Genomic DNA, 13,531 nt, shown 5'->3' with positions numbered 1-13,531 from the left:
AATGGGGGGAAGAGCAACAGCAAGAAGACTTATACACCGCTTCACAGTGCTTTTACAGCCCACTCTTAAGCGGTTTACAGAATCTGCATATTTGCAGAGACCACCTCTCGTTTCCGGAGCTGGGGAGGCGGTTGCCCCGGACAAACAGCCGCGCGCCAAACCGCTCCCTTCACGGCCCATGCCCGGTGGGGAGCGGGGACGCGCAGCTCCCCTCGGGAGTCGGAAAGGCTGCTTCCCGGCTCTCTCCCCCTTTTTTGCAAGCTTCAGATCCGTTTCCTATTCGGGGTTGCTGAGTGACAGTTTATCTTACAAGGGGGAGGGGGAGCCCGTTCGCATGTGTCTGCACGCGAAACCCGGACGGGAGGGGCCGCTGGATAGGAAATATAACGGGGGTGCAAACGAGGTGGGATGATTGGCAGCATCTCCCTTGCAAAGCCCCCCCCCAACTTCCCTCGGCACCTTGCGCCTTTTTTCCTGTCACAACCTCCCCCCCCCCCGCCCAAACACGCGCAGTTGCAATTGCTCCTCCGCAGGGGACGCGGGAGAGAAGCCGCGTTCCTGGCAGGGGATGATGGGACCGGGAGTCGGAGGGTTGGGCAACGCGAGACGAGGCTGTTGCAGCTCGTCGCCCGCCCACCCCTCCCTTCCACACCTACCCGGCTTCCAAAGATCAGTTCCATCGGAGAGTCCCGTCTTCTTTGAGCGGCGGAGGCTGGCGCGGCGCAGCCTGAAGTTGATTCGCGGAGTCCCCGCCTGCACAAACCCCTCCGTCGCCCGTCGCTCTGTCCCCTTTCCAATCTCGGCAGCGTCCCCCTCCCTCCGGAGGCGGGGCCTCGGCCCTTTTTTTTTTTTCAGCCGTGCCGGCCCGGAGGGATCGGAACCTCGTCGCTACAATCGCCTCAAAATCGGTCTCTCTATCTCTCTCCCCTTCTCCCATGGAGCCTGTCTGCTTTCCCGAAGCCCATTATCCACAGCCTGCCGAAAGGAGGGCATGTAGGAGGTCGGATCGCCTCAGAATCAGTCTCTCTCCCCCCCCCCCTTTTCGCTCTATGGTTCCGCCTGCCTTCCTAAAGCCCATCATTGTGAGCCGCTCCGAGTCTCCGGAGAGGGGCAGCATACAAATCTAATTAATCATCATCATCATCATCCACAGCCGGCCGAAAGGAGGGCATGTAGGAGGTCAAGGCTGCGAGAGGAGCCTTGGCAACCACCTTAGAATCAGTCTCTCTTTCTCCCCCCCCCCCACCCTTTCTATGGTTCTGCCTGCCTTCCCAAAGCCCATCATCCACAGCCGGCCAAAAGGAGGGCGGTCGGGGCTGCGAAAGGAGCCTTGCCGGGCAGCAGCATCTCTCATTGGAGGCTTTGGGACCCAGAAGGAGGGCAGGACGGTGGAGGGGAGGAATAGAGAGAGGAGAGGCTGGGCCAGGAGGTGGAAAATTCCCTGGGAGAAGAGACTGGACTGCCAGTTTCCTGGATTGGTATAGGAACGCGATAGTGAACCTTTTTTTGGTTCACATGTCAAAAGGGGGGAGCAAGGGAAGGATCATGCCCACACCTATAATTCCCCAAGTTCCAGAGCCTTTCTAGCAGACCGAAAACAGTCTTCCCCAATCTCCCAGAGGCCTTCTGGAGGCCAGAAATGACCTTTTTCCCAACTTGAAACAGGGCATTTCTGGCCTCTAGAGGGCCTCTGGTGGGGTGGGGAAGGCCATTTTCCTCCTCCCCAGGCTCCTAGAAAGGCTCTAGTGCTTGGGGAGTACAAAAAACGGGCCTTTCCCACCCCCTCCAGACGCTAGAAAAAGCCTGTTTCCAACTCCCAGTGGGCCCAGAAGATCTGAAAATCATCTGGCTAGTATGTGCATGCATTACTGTGTTACTGTGTCCATGTCAAGTAGCCTTATGAAGTGGCTGATGGTCAAAGTCAGAGTAGGGCAGTGACGGCGAACCTATGGCGCAGGTGCCACAGGTGGCACACGGAGCCATATCTGCTGGCACACAAGCGTTGCCCGAGCTCAGCTCCAACATGCATGTGTGTGCTGGCCAGCTGATTTTTGGCTCACACAGAGGATCTGGGAGGGTGTTCTTGCCTTTCAGAGAGCCTCTTGGGGGATGGGGGAGGGAGTTTTTATCCTCCCCCGATTCCAGGGAAGTATTTGGAGCCTGGGGAGGGTGAAACACAAGCCTACTGGACCCACCAGAAGTTGGGGGAAAAACCATTTCCAGTCTCCAGAGGGCCTCCGAGGAGCAAGGAAAGCTGTTTTCGCTCTCCACAGGCATTGAATTATGAGTGTGGGCACTGGCAAATGCCCTTTCGGCACCCGAGAAGAAAAAGGTTCGTCATTACTGCCCTAGTATGTACTCTTGGCTGAGAATTATGATGAAACACAAGGTCACATTAGATTTCACTCTGAGTCTCCCCAGTGTTCAACCCCACCGTCTCGGTTTTCTCGACCACAATTACTTGAAAATAAGGATGTTTCTTCTTCCCACAGGTCACTCTCCAGGAACCATGTTAGTCAGCATCCATGAGAACCATAAATCCAGGACCAGCACCCACTCAATGAATATCTTGCTGCTCCACAAAGCCTCTCATTCTACACCATTACTCTACTAAACAAATAATTCCCTCAACACTGTCAAACTATTTACTAAGTCTGCACTTCTATTTCTACTAGTTTTTTCTCATCTTTCCTATCATCCTTTTCCTCCCACTTAGGACTGTATTACTGTATCTTGTTGCTTGTATCCTAAGATTTTTATTAATATTGATTGTTTCTTCATTGCTTATTTGACCCCTATAACAATCATTAAGTGTTATACCACATGATTCTTTACAAATGTATCTTTTATGTACACTGAGAGCATAGGCACCACGAAAAATCCCTTGTGTGTCCAATCACACTTGGCCAATAAATAATTCTATTCTATTCTACTCTATTCTACTCTATTCTATTCTGACTGCATCTTATCTCAATTCTATGAGAAAGCATTGCAAGTTCACAGATGTTACACTCTCTGCTGGGAACAAATCCTTTTTGTGCCACCGGGCTGTGTTAGCTGCTTCCAGTAGATATTTTGAAGCTATGTTCAGCAACGGCCTTTGTGAGAGCTTAGGGGACAAATTTCCACGACAGCCTCTATCCAGAGGTGTTGGAGCTGCTATTTGACTATGCTTATTCCTCCAAGATCATCATCAATGAAGAGAATGCAGAGTCCCTCCTGGAAGCTAGAGGCATGTTGCAGTTTCACGACGTCCGAGACACAGCGGCAGAATTCCTTGAGAAGAACCTTTGCACTTCCAATTGCTTAGGGATGATGGTCCTGTCAGATGCTCACCAGTGCAAGAGGCTTTACGAGTTCTCTTGGAGGATGTGCTTGGTCAACTCTGAGAACCCACACGACCAATGAATTTAACAACCTCTCCAAGGATACGCTGCTGGACTTGATTTCCAGCGATGGGCTAGAAATTGAGGACGAGGAGAATGTCTTCAAGGCAGTGATCCATTGGGTGAAGTATGACTTGGACAGAAGGAAGCCTTTTCTCCCGGAGCTTCTAAAGAACGTGCGGTGGGCAAGGCTGCCTTCTGAATGCCTCAAAGAAGCCATGGCTTACAAGGAGCTGATCACCAAAGAGGAGGAGAACAAAGAGATCATGGGAGAAGCTCTTTGATGCAAGAAGAAAATCCTGCAGAACGATGAAGTGGTCACCAGTCATTGCGCCAAGCCCCGCAAACCGGGCACACGTTGCTCATCTTAGGTGGGAAGACATTCATGTGTGACAAAGTCTACCAAGTCGACCACAAAGCCAAAGAGATTGTCTCTAAATCAGACCAGCCCATCCCGCGGGAAGAGTTCAGCATGTGTGCCATTGGCTGCTAAGAGGTGTTCAGGAAACAGGGTGTCCAAGGATGTCTGGGTCTATGACAAAGTCAACGAAGAGTGGTCCAAAGATGCTCCCATGCTGATTGCTCAATTTGGACACGGTTCAGCCGAGCTCCAGAACTGCCTCTATGTAGTGGGTGGACACACTACATAAGACACACAAAGATTTCAAAGAGGTAAGTAAGGGAAAAGGTTTTTGTCATCCATGGGCCCTAGGAACCTCCCAAACCCTCTGTGAACCCTGTCTTTGTGAAAAACAGGCCCATTTTATGTAAAAATGGTATGTTTTATGCAAATATGGTATGTTTTGAACTTTGTTTAGCTTTTTTTAATAGAATCTAGATTTAAAGTGTGAAGGACAGTAATATGTCAAGAGAATGATGTAAAGCAGCAAATAAAAATATGCTACTTAAAATAATCTGGGCAACAATAAAAACACAATATATGAACGCCTATACTTACGGACTTTTTGAGATACAAAATGTGTATTCAAGACTTCTTTGCCTCTACTCATAAAACACTTTCTACTTATGAACCCTCGCTTCTCTCCCGGCTGCTGTTGCGGCTGCGAGCAGTGGCCAAAATGGCGCGTCGGAGCTCTCCACAGCCACCCCATTTCGTTGCCATTTTCCCCTCTAGCCATCCGCTTTCTCCACTCACCACAGCCGCCCTAACCTGCTGCCAAAATCCCCCCTCCTCTTTACAATGCCCCAAATTGCTTCCAAAATCACCTCTCTAGCTGCTTCCTGCCCTGCCCCAAATCATTCAAAAATCATCCCTCTAGCCGCTTCCTACACCGCCCCAAATTGCTTCTAAAATCTCCTCTCTAGCTGCTTCCTATACCACCCCAAATCACTTCCAAAATCATCCCTCTAGTCGCTTCCTATGCTGCCCCAAATTGCTTCCAAAATCACCCCTCTAGCTGCTTCCTATGCCGCCCCAAATCACTTCCAAAATCACCCCTCCAGACGCTTCCTGTGCCGCTCCAAATCGCTTCCAAAATTATCCCTCCAGACACTTCCTATGCCGCCCCAAATTGCTTCCAAAATCATCCCTCTAGCTGCTTCCTATGCCACCTCAAATCACTTCCAAAATCACCCATCCAGACACTTCCTGTGCCACCCCAAATCACTTCTAAAATCTTCCAAAATCACCTCCTTTCAAAATTCCTTGCTTCTCCTCACTACCTTTCTTCTCTCCATAATATGATATATATGCAAAAGAAAATGATCTCACAATAAAAATGTGTACTTATAATAGGACAGTGTGTGTTTATATGTTTGTTAGTCCAATTTTGTTTGTTATATTTTAATTCAAATATTTAATAAAGATTATTTTTAAAAAAAAGAAAGTAAAAATATAATATTTCCTGGGCTTCAGTTGTACAGATAGCTGCTCTATGGCCTCAACCCACTCCAGCCAGGGCTGGTGGCATGACAGTTGCAATTTAGAACACAACTCAAAGTTCTGATTCCATGGGAGTTTCAGTTGCCTTGCGATGATTTGAAATATCGCGTGTAGGCAGTTGCTGATTGCTGCTTCATGTAGACACAGTAAGTTCTCTCTCTCTCTGTGTATATTCTGTGTTTATTCTTTAATTAATTGTGTGTGTGTATGTGTGCAAGTGATTGGGTGGGTGGGTGTTTAAGGTTGCCCTCTCTGCTTTTAACACTGATGGCACTGGAGCAATGATGAAAAGATGTGAAGTTTTGTGTGTCTTTTTTCCTGCAGATTCCCTCGAAATGGAAATTGAAGTAGAAATGGATGTAGTTGAGAACATTGTTTCTGAAGGAACGGTAAAGCTTCTTCCATCACCACCACTACCACCACATCTTCCATCACTGAGCTTCAGCCATTGATTAAGGAACAAAAAATGTGCATGACCCCCTCACAAAAATAATTTCCTTCTATTTATTTTGGTCTTTAATCACAAGGAAGCAGCTCTTCCTTTTTAAAAATTCTCTCTTGGTTTTATTTTCTGAAATTATTGCTTTCTGAACCATCTCTTTGCATGCCTAGAGTTCCTTTCCATAGCATGATGGCCAGGAAGATAGTCTGTCCTGGTTAATTCTTAGTTTGGGACTTTTCTGCAATCGGTTTGCAGGAAGAAGGGACTGTCTATCTAGTTGAGGATGGGTGTCATCACTACTTGAGAAAATTATATGGTGATTCCCCTTTCTCTTTCTTTTTTTTCATACATTTTTATTGATTTTTAAAAAGAAAACAAAAAAAAGAAGATATCTCACATATACATTGTAGAACAGATCATACTCCTTTTCTGTTACATCTTACATTGCTATTTCTTATACTTAATATTATACTAACCTATATACATTCACATACAAGAACCAAATATAAATATTTTTGCTTTTATACAGAGTAGCAATTCAAGAGAGATAGTTGTTTCATTAGTCTATGCATTTTTGTATTTTTATATTCTCTTTCTTGGCAACTTTGTGAACTGAATGACCGAGCAAATGACTGCTCCAATCTGCTCTATGAATGAGACAGATAATTCTTTCAGTTGGATGAATGAATGAATAAACCTTTACCATTTGGGAAAGTTATCCCACATTGGCTTGAAAGACTTTAAGCATCTTGAATTCCTTGAAGCATCCGTGCACGTTGTCATTGTTATTTTATTATTATTATTATTATCATTATTATTATCATTATTATTATTATTATCAAGATGGCGATCCATGCAGATGCTTAATCACATCGCTAGTTAAAAAAAGTTTTAAAAAAGTTAAAATAACTCAAGTATAGATATAGCAAAATCAGCAAACCAGTTTCAACTTAACAATAAGGAGTGACGAGACACAACAAGCAGCTCAAACAACCTCTCCAACTTCGTAAGACTACAAAGCAGCAAACGGAGGTACGTTCCAGAGTGGAGGGAGGGAGAAAAAACAGAGGGAGCATGTTACCAGAGAGAGAGAGAGAGAGAGAGAGAGAGAGAGAGAGAAGGAAAACCGAAAAATACCTAATAGGGAGTACAGGAAGTTCGGGTCTGGCGTTCGGCTTCGGGAGACAGCTGGGAAGCCGCGCGGCTGTTTTAAAAGGTCACAGTCGGGCTGGGGGGCTTCCCAGCACCCCCCCGAACCCCAAACTTTTGCCAAACTTCCGGGTTCGGGGTTCAGGAGGTTGCTGGGAAGCCCCCCAGCTCGGCTGTCACCTTTTAAAACAGCCGCGCGGCTTCCCAGCAGTCTCTGAACGCCGAACGCGGAAGTTTGGGTTTGGCGTTCGGCTTCGGGAGACAGCTGGGAAGCCGCGCGGCTGTTTTAAAAGGTCACAGCCAGGCTGGGGGGCTTCCCAGCAACCTCCTGAACCTCAAACCCGGAAGTTCGGCAAAAGTTTGGCGTTCGGAGGCTGCTGGGAAGCCCCGCCGCCCGGCTGTCACCTTTTAAAACAGCCTGGGGGCTTCTCGGCGGCCTCCCGAACGCCTTACCCGAAAGTTCGGGTTTGGCGTTCGGTGTTCGGGAGGTCGCTGAGAAGCCCCCAGGCTGTTTTAAAAGGTGACAGCCGGGCAGCAGCGGTTTTTTTTGCGGGGGGGGGGGGGGTTTGGTTGCACGGATTAATTGACTTTACATTGTTTCCTATGGGAAACAATGTTTCGTCTTACGAACCTTTCGTCTTACGAACCTCCCCCTGGAACCAATTAGGTTCGTAAGACGAGGTATGACTGTATAGGGGGTCACTGCAAGCTACGTTTTCTCCCACCTTAACCTCTGAAACCCGGTTCCCATTCGTAAAAACTAATCTAGAATATTCTCCCCTCTAGTTAGTGTCTTAACCAGCTGTGCCAGAGCTGCTCCTGTAAGAGCCTCTACTATATTCTTACTTTTGCATGTAAGAGCACTAGGGATATTACACTTAACATCAGGAATGTTGAAATCACCCATAATCACAATATCTCCCTTTACTGCCATTTGGGTAATTTCATCTACCATCTTGTTGTCATAATCCTCAGATTGCCCTGGAGGCCTATAGATCACCCCAAATCTAATCACAAAACCCTCTTTAGTTTGCATGCAAACCCAGGGAGTCTCCAGCTCCTTACGTGTATTTTGAATTAGGGTTGCTTTTAGACTTTCCTTAACATAAATGGCTAATCTACCTCCCCTTCTCTCTACTCTATCCTTCCTATACAATGTATATCCTGGTGTGGATATTTCCTATTCATTGAAGTCCTTAAACCATGTCTCAGTTATGGCAACCAGATCCAAATTATCTCTAGATATTATAGCCATTAACTCACAGAGCTTGTTCAAGCATTTGTGCACATTACCCGAAGAACATTATTATCATTATTTGTTTGTCAATAACTATGTCTATTCCATTTACAGCTCCCTTTTCATAAACTTCAACAAACTGATTTATTCTTGTTGGCTGGGGACAGAAATCATCCACATTGGTTACAATCAGTGATGGGCTCCTACGTGTATGGTCAGGTACGCAGTACTGGTTGCAAAATTTTGTCAGATACACAGTACCGGTAGCAAAATTTTGATTTTTTTCCCCCCTTTTTTTCCCTTCTGGGCTCTGCGTATATTTTTCCTATCGCAATAAATGAGTTTGAATGTGTATAATTTTAGAAGACCTGTGCATGCATGTATGTACATACACTTTATATAATAGGTAATCAGGGGCGGGCTACTGCCCAGATGGGGGAGAATGCAGTGGGGTAGCGAAAATGGAGCTCTAGAGCAGTGTTTTTCAACCAGTGTGCCGTGGCACACTAGTGTGCCGCGAGACATGGTCAGGTGTGCCGCGAGACATGGTCAGGTGTGCCGCGAAGCTCAGAGAAAAAGAAAGCAAGAGAGAAAGAAAGCAAGTGAGAGAGAGAAAGAGAACAAGAGAGAAAGAAAGCAAGAGAGAGAGAAAGAAAGCGAGAGAAAGTAAGCAAGAGAGAGAAAGAGCGAGAGAGAGAAAGAAAGCAAGAGAGAGAAAGAGAGGGAGGGAAGGAGAGAGAGAGAAAGACAGAGGGAGGTAGGGAGGGAGAGAGAAAGAGAGCAAAAAGAGAGGAAGGAAGGAAGAGAAAGAAAGGGGGATGGAGAGAGAGAAAGAAAGAGGAAGGAAGGGAGAGAAAGATGGAGGGAGAAAGAAATAGAGTGAAGGGGAGGAAGAGAGAGAGAGAGAATTTTTTTGTCCAAACTTTTTTTACCCCCCCCCCCCCGCTCAATGTGCCCCAGGGTTTTGTAAATGTAAAAAATGTGCCGCGGCTCAAAAAAGGTTGAAAATCACTGCTCTAGAGCACCCAATTTGCACTGAAAGATATTGAAACAAAATGCATAAGCCATGCCCACACTTTTGGTAGCCCATCACTGCTTACAATGTTCCCTCCAATGTGCACAGCTCACTGGGGTGCAGGCAAATACCAAACATGGCACAGCATTTTCCAAGCCCATGCAGTGAAGCCGGTGCCATTTCTCCCCACCGACAGCTGATTTGCCCCTCCAAAGCTGTCTGCGGGGGAGAAACCCCTGGCTTCTCCAGCTCTGCCTGGGACTGCCGTCGAGAGCGCCCACCTCCTCTGCAACCTCCTGAAGGCAGAAGATTCAGGTGGGGGCTGATGGAAGCCAGCCCCCTCGCACTGATCAAGGCTGCCCTGCAGGCTTTCTCAAACGTCTGGATACACAGAGTGCCGTGGGGTGCTTTTCCGCTTCCCCTCAGCTGCCGCTGCATGCTCCATATCACTTGCCTAGCAAAGGTGTGCCTGCCAGCACCACCCCCAGTTTGGATGGGGGCGGCTAGCCACCACGGGCATCCGAAATGGGGGCGCTGCCAGCAGGGACCCCGCGAGAAACACCTGCTGCTGGGCAAGTGACACAGGGTGCACAGCAGCAGCTGAGGAAAAGCAGGCATGCGTTGGCGCTCTGTGTATCCAGATGCTCGAGAAAGCCTGCAGGTCGGCCTTGATCAGTGTGAGGGCTCCATCAGCCATCACCCCAACCCTGCAGCCCAAGAGAAAAACAGAAATGAAGGTGAGAGAAATGAGAGCAAAAAGGGAGGAGAAACAAATGAGGGAGAGAAGGGGGAAAGGAGAAGTACACAGAAATGAAAGAGACCTGGAAGGAAAGAAAAAGAGAGGGAAAAGAGAGAGAGACAGAAATGGATAGAAAGAAAGAAAAGGGAAAAAGAGGGAGGGAAAGAAATAAGTGGGGAGGAAGGAAGGAGGGAGGGAAGGAATGAGAAATGGAGGGAAGAAGGAAGGAAGGAAGGAAGGAAAGAAGGAAAGAAAAGGAGAAATGGATAGAACAAGTAAGGAAGAAAGGAGGAAGAATGAAATGAATGGAGGGTCAGAGGAAGGAAAGACTTTTTGGGGGGGGTGATTTTTTTTCCTGTCAAAATACATTCAAACAATACAGTGTACCATATAATTTTCCATAAATAAAATGCAGTACTGTATTTTGTTAGTAACTAATATCAATCATCAAAAATGTTGCAAAAGTTTTTTTTTCTAATTTTGTCACCCAGTTACATACATTTTCTTTTAATTAAATTCCCTCCTTAATGTTCCTTCAAAAAGTACAACATCAATTATATTTCTAACTTATTAACCATTATGCCAAAGTGCTTCCTTCTTTCTTTATACATTTTTCTGTAGACCAAAAAAACCTTATGCAGCCAAACAGATGTTAACAAAAGAAAATTAAAAACAAAACATAAACACATACAAATTTCAGACTTCTTCCCCCCTCTAAATAGTACATTTACCTAATCCCAAATTTAAAAATTATTTCAGCCATCTAACATTTAGCCAATTAATACTTATCTACATTTCTTACTTAATTGTTAATCTTAAATTTCAGTCAATTTGAGAAAAGAAAAAAAGGGAAAAAATTCTAAATATTCTCTATTTTCAATCAATTAAAAATCATTAATATTAATCTCCCCAATTCTAAATTCCATTCCATTCCAAATCAGTACCACCTACTACATATCTTATTATAATCAACACTTCTAACTTTATTAAAACAGATCAGCAATTCCTAAATTCATATATATAAATAGAAAAAATAATTAAAGTTAAAAAAGAGCAAACAAAACAATACACCAAGCTTAATCAACCCTTCTCAAACTCCAATTTCTTTAATCTGAGCAGAACTTTGAACCACATTTTTCTTTTTTTGTATCCCCATTGAATTCCCTTTTCAATTTTATTCTTTCTATTCTTCCTTCTAAGAAGGAAGGATTTTGTTAGAAAAATAAAGGGGTTATTGGATCAAACTTTCTGCACTTGACAATGTAGTTATGATGGTGGCAATGCCCCAGGGTTATGTGAACATCTTTTGGGATCTTCTGACAAGCAGCTGCAGGGATTCACTTAACGACTGTGGCAAGAAAGGTGGTAAAGTGAGGCAGAACTCACTTAATAACCATCTTACTCAGGAGATAGAAACGTTGGCCTCCATTTAGGTCAGAACAGAAGTCAAGGATTATCTGTCTGACCAGTGCACTCTTTTAGAAGTAGATCAGCAGATCAGGAGTCCATTTTGAAGCTCCACAGAAAACATCTAGGGGGGAAGGCAGGTTGTCCTCGACTTACAATGATTCATTTACTGACCGTTCAAAGTCGCAACAGCCCTGGATTCTCTATGGGGTTCAGGTCAGGCAAGTTTGGTGGACAATAAAGGACAGTAATCCCATGGTTATTGAAGCAGGTTTTGGTGCTTTAGGCCAGAGGTCCCCAACCGCCGGTCCGCGGACCGGGACCGGGCCGTTGGGGTTTTCCAGCCGGTCCGCGGCGCCGCTGCCCTCCCGGCAGAGGACATTATGCAGGACAGGGTGGGGCGTCGGGCAGGGCGGGGAGAATCAGGAGGCTCCTTTGGCGGCTGGGGGCTGCCTGGCTTTGTGATTTTGGCTGGGGGGGAGTTAGGAAGGTCCTACTTCTCCCCCCCCCAGCCAAAAACTCAAAGCCTATCTGCTGGATACGGACGATGAGCGGGACGAGCGGCGCCGAAGCCGGTGGCTGTGGCAGCTGCTGCAAGAGGCTTCCGCGCCGCTCTGTCCCACTCATCGCCCGTATCCAGCAGATAGGCTTTGAGTTTTTGGCTGGGGGGGGACTTAGGAAGGTCCTACTTCTCCCCCCCCAGCCAAAAACTCAAAGCCTATCTGCTGGATACGGGCGATGAGCGGGACGAGCGGTGCCGAAGCCGGTGGCTGTGGCAGCTGCTGCAAGAGGCTTCCGGGCCGCTCTGTCCCACTCATCGCCCGTATCCAGCAGATAGGCTTTGAATTTTTGGCTGGGGGGGGGAGAAGTAGGACCTTCCTAACTCCCCCCCCCAGCCAAAATCACAAAGCCAGGCAGCCCCCAGCCGCCAAAGGAGCCTCCTGATTCTCCCCGCCCTGTGGAGAAGTGTGGAGGGCTGCGTCACTAAGCTCCACCCCTCCATAACCCCACCCCCATTTGACCAAAGCCCCCCCCCCCGGGCCGTGGAAAACTGGTCTAGCTTAAAGCCAGTCCCTGGTGCAAAAAAGGTTGGGGACCTCTGCTTTAGGCAGTGTGGGCAGGCGACAAGTCCTGCTGGAAAATTTAAGTCAGCATCCCCATAAAGCTCATCTGAGGAAGGAAGCATGAAATACTCCAAAATCTCCTAGTAGGCGGCTAGGTTGACCCTGGACTTAATGAAGCACAATGGACGAATACCAGCAGATGACATGGCTCCCTAAATCAACATAGACTGCAGAATACTTTGCATGTCATTTGGAAACCAAAGACCCAAAGTATGGAGGACCAATGGAGAGGCACATAATGCGAGATGCTTGAGGTCCAGTGTAACGTTTCTACAGTCTGTGTTGATTTGATCTTCCATAACACCTCAGCAGTGCCAAAGGCTAATATCATCCATGCTACGCTGCATTGAGGCAGTAATTGCTGCAGTAGGGGTCCAAACGAAGTACTGAATACATATGCATTCTTATACTTTTCAGAAGTCTGATATTGTTCTATGAACAATCCTTGTTTATTGATCGCATGTAATATTCTAATTTTCTGAGATGTGGGATTTGGGATTTTCATAAGCTGTACACCATAATCATCCCAATTATGACAAATCACAGCTTGAACTATCTTGTCTTGTGTGTTATGAATATCTCCCATATATTAAGTTTCACCTTTTAAGTTACACTATTGAAATAAATGAATGTTTGCACGATATTCTAATGTTTTGAGTTTCACCTGTAGAGCTAGAAAGATCTGCTGTTTAGCTAGCTTTCTTTAACTTCACATTAACACATTTTTAATTTGTGTATTGCAGCTTGTCTTTTTCTCAATGGGGAGCCTTTATGAAATATTCCATTAAGAGAAACTATTCTGGAAAAGTGGAGGGAGGAAAGAGCATTTAGAAAAAACTTCCCAAAGGACTATCAAATGTCTAGAAGTAAAACTTTTTATCATACTTGGGGGCAAGGAGAGGGCACAAAAGCGCTGAAGCAATTTACTCTTAAGAGATGCTCAAGAGGAGATAAAAACCTTGAAAAGAGAATTGCTCTCTCTTGGCTGTGAAATGGAAAACAGAATTATGGACATTATTTACATTTATATTATACCTTCTTGCCTAGTTCTTACAACATGAACAATTTTATATATCTATTTTCTACCTACTTACAAGTGGAATATTCTCCAAGGCTCAAAACTTTCAAA

At 46.0% G+C, this 13,531-nt stretch overlaps 1 pseudogene; it reads left to right on the top strand.

The window, feature by feature from the left end:
• The first annotated feature begins 2,978 nt into the window (after positions 1-2,978).
• On the top strand, positions 2,979-5,330 carry LOC139153799 (kelch-like protein 25; annotated as a pseudogene).
• The last annotated feature ends 8,201 nt before the right edge of the window (positions 5,331-13,531 follow it).

Source organism: Erythrolamprus reginae, chromosome Z (assembly GCF_031021105.1).
Source record: "Erythrolamprus reginae isolate rEryReg1 chromosome Z, rEryReg1.hap1, whole genome shotgun sequence".
NCBI lineage: Eukaryota > Metazoa > Chordata > Lepidosauria > Squamata > Dipsadidae > Erythrolamprus > Erythrolamprus reginae.
The sequence above is the reverse complement of the archived record's forward strand: the minus strand, read 5'-3'. Positions and strand labels throughout refer to the sequence as shown.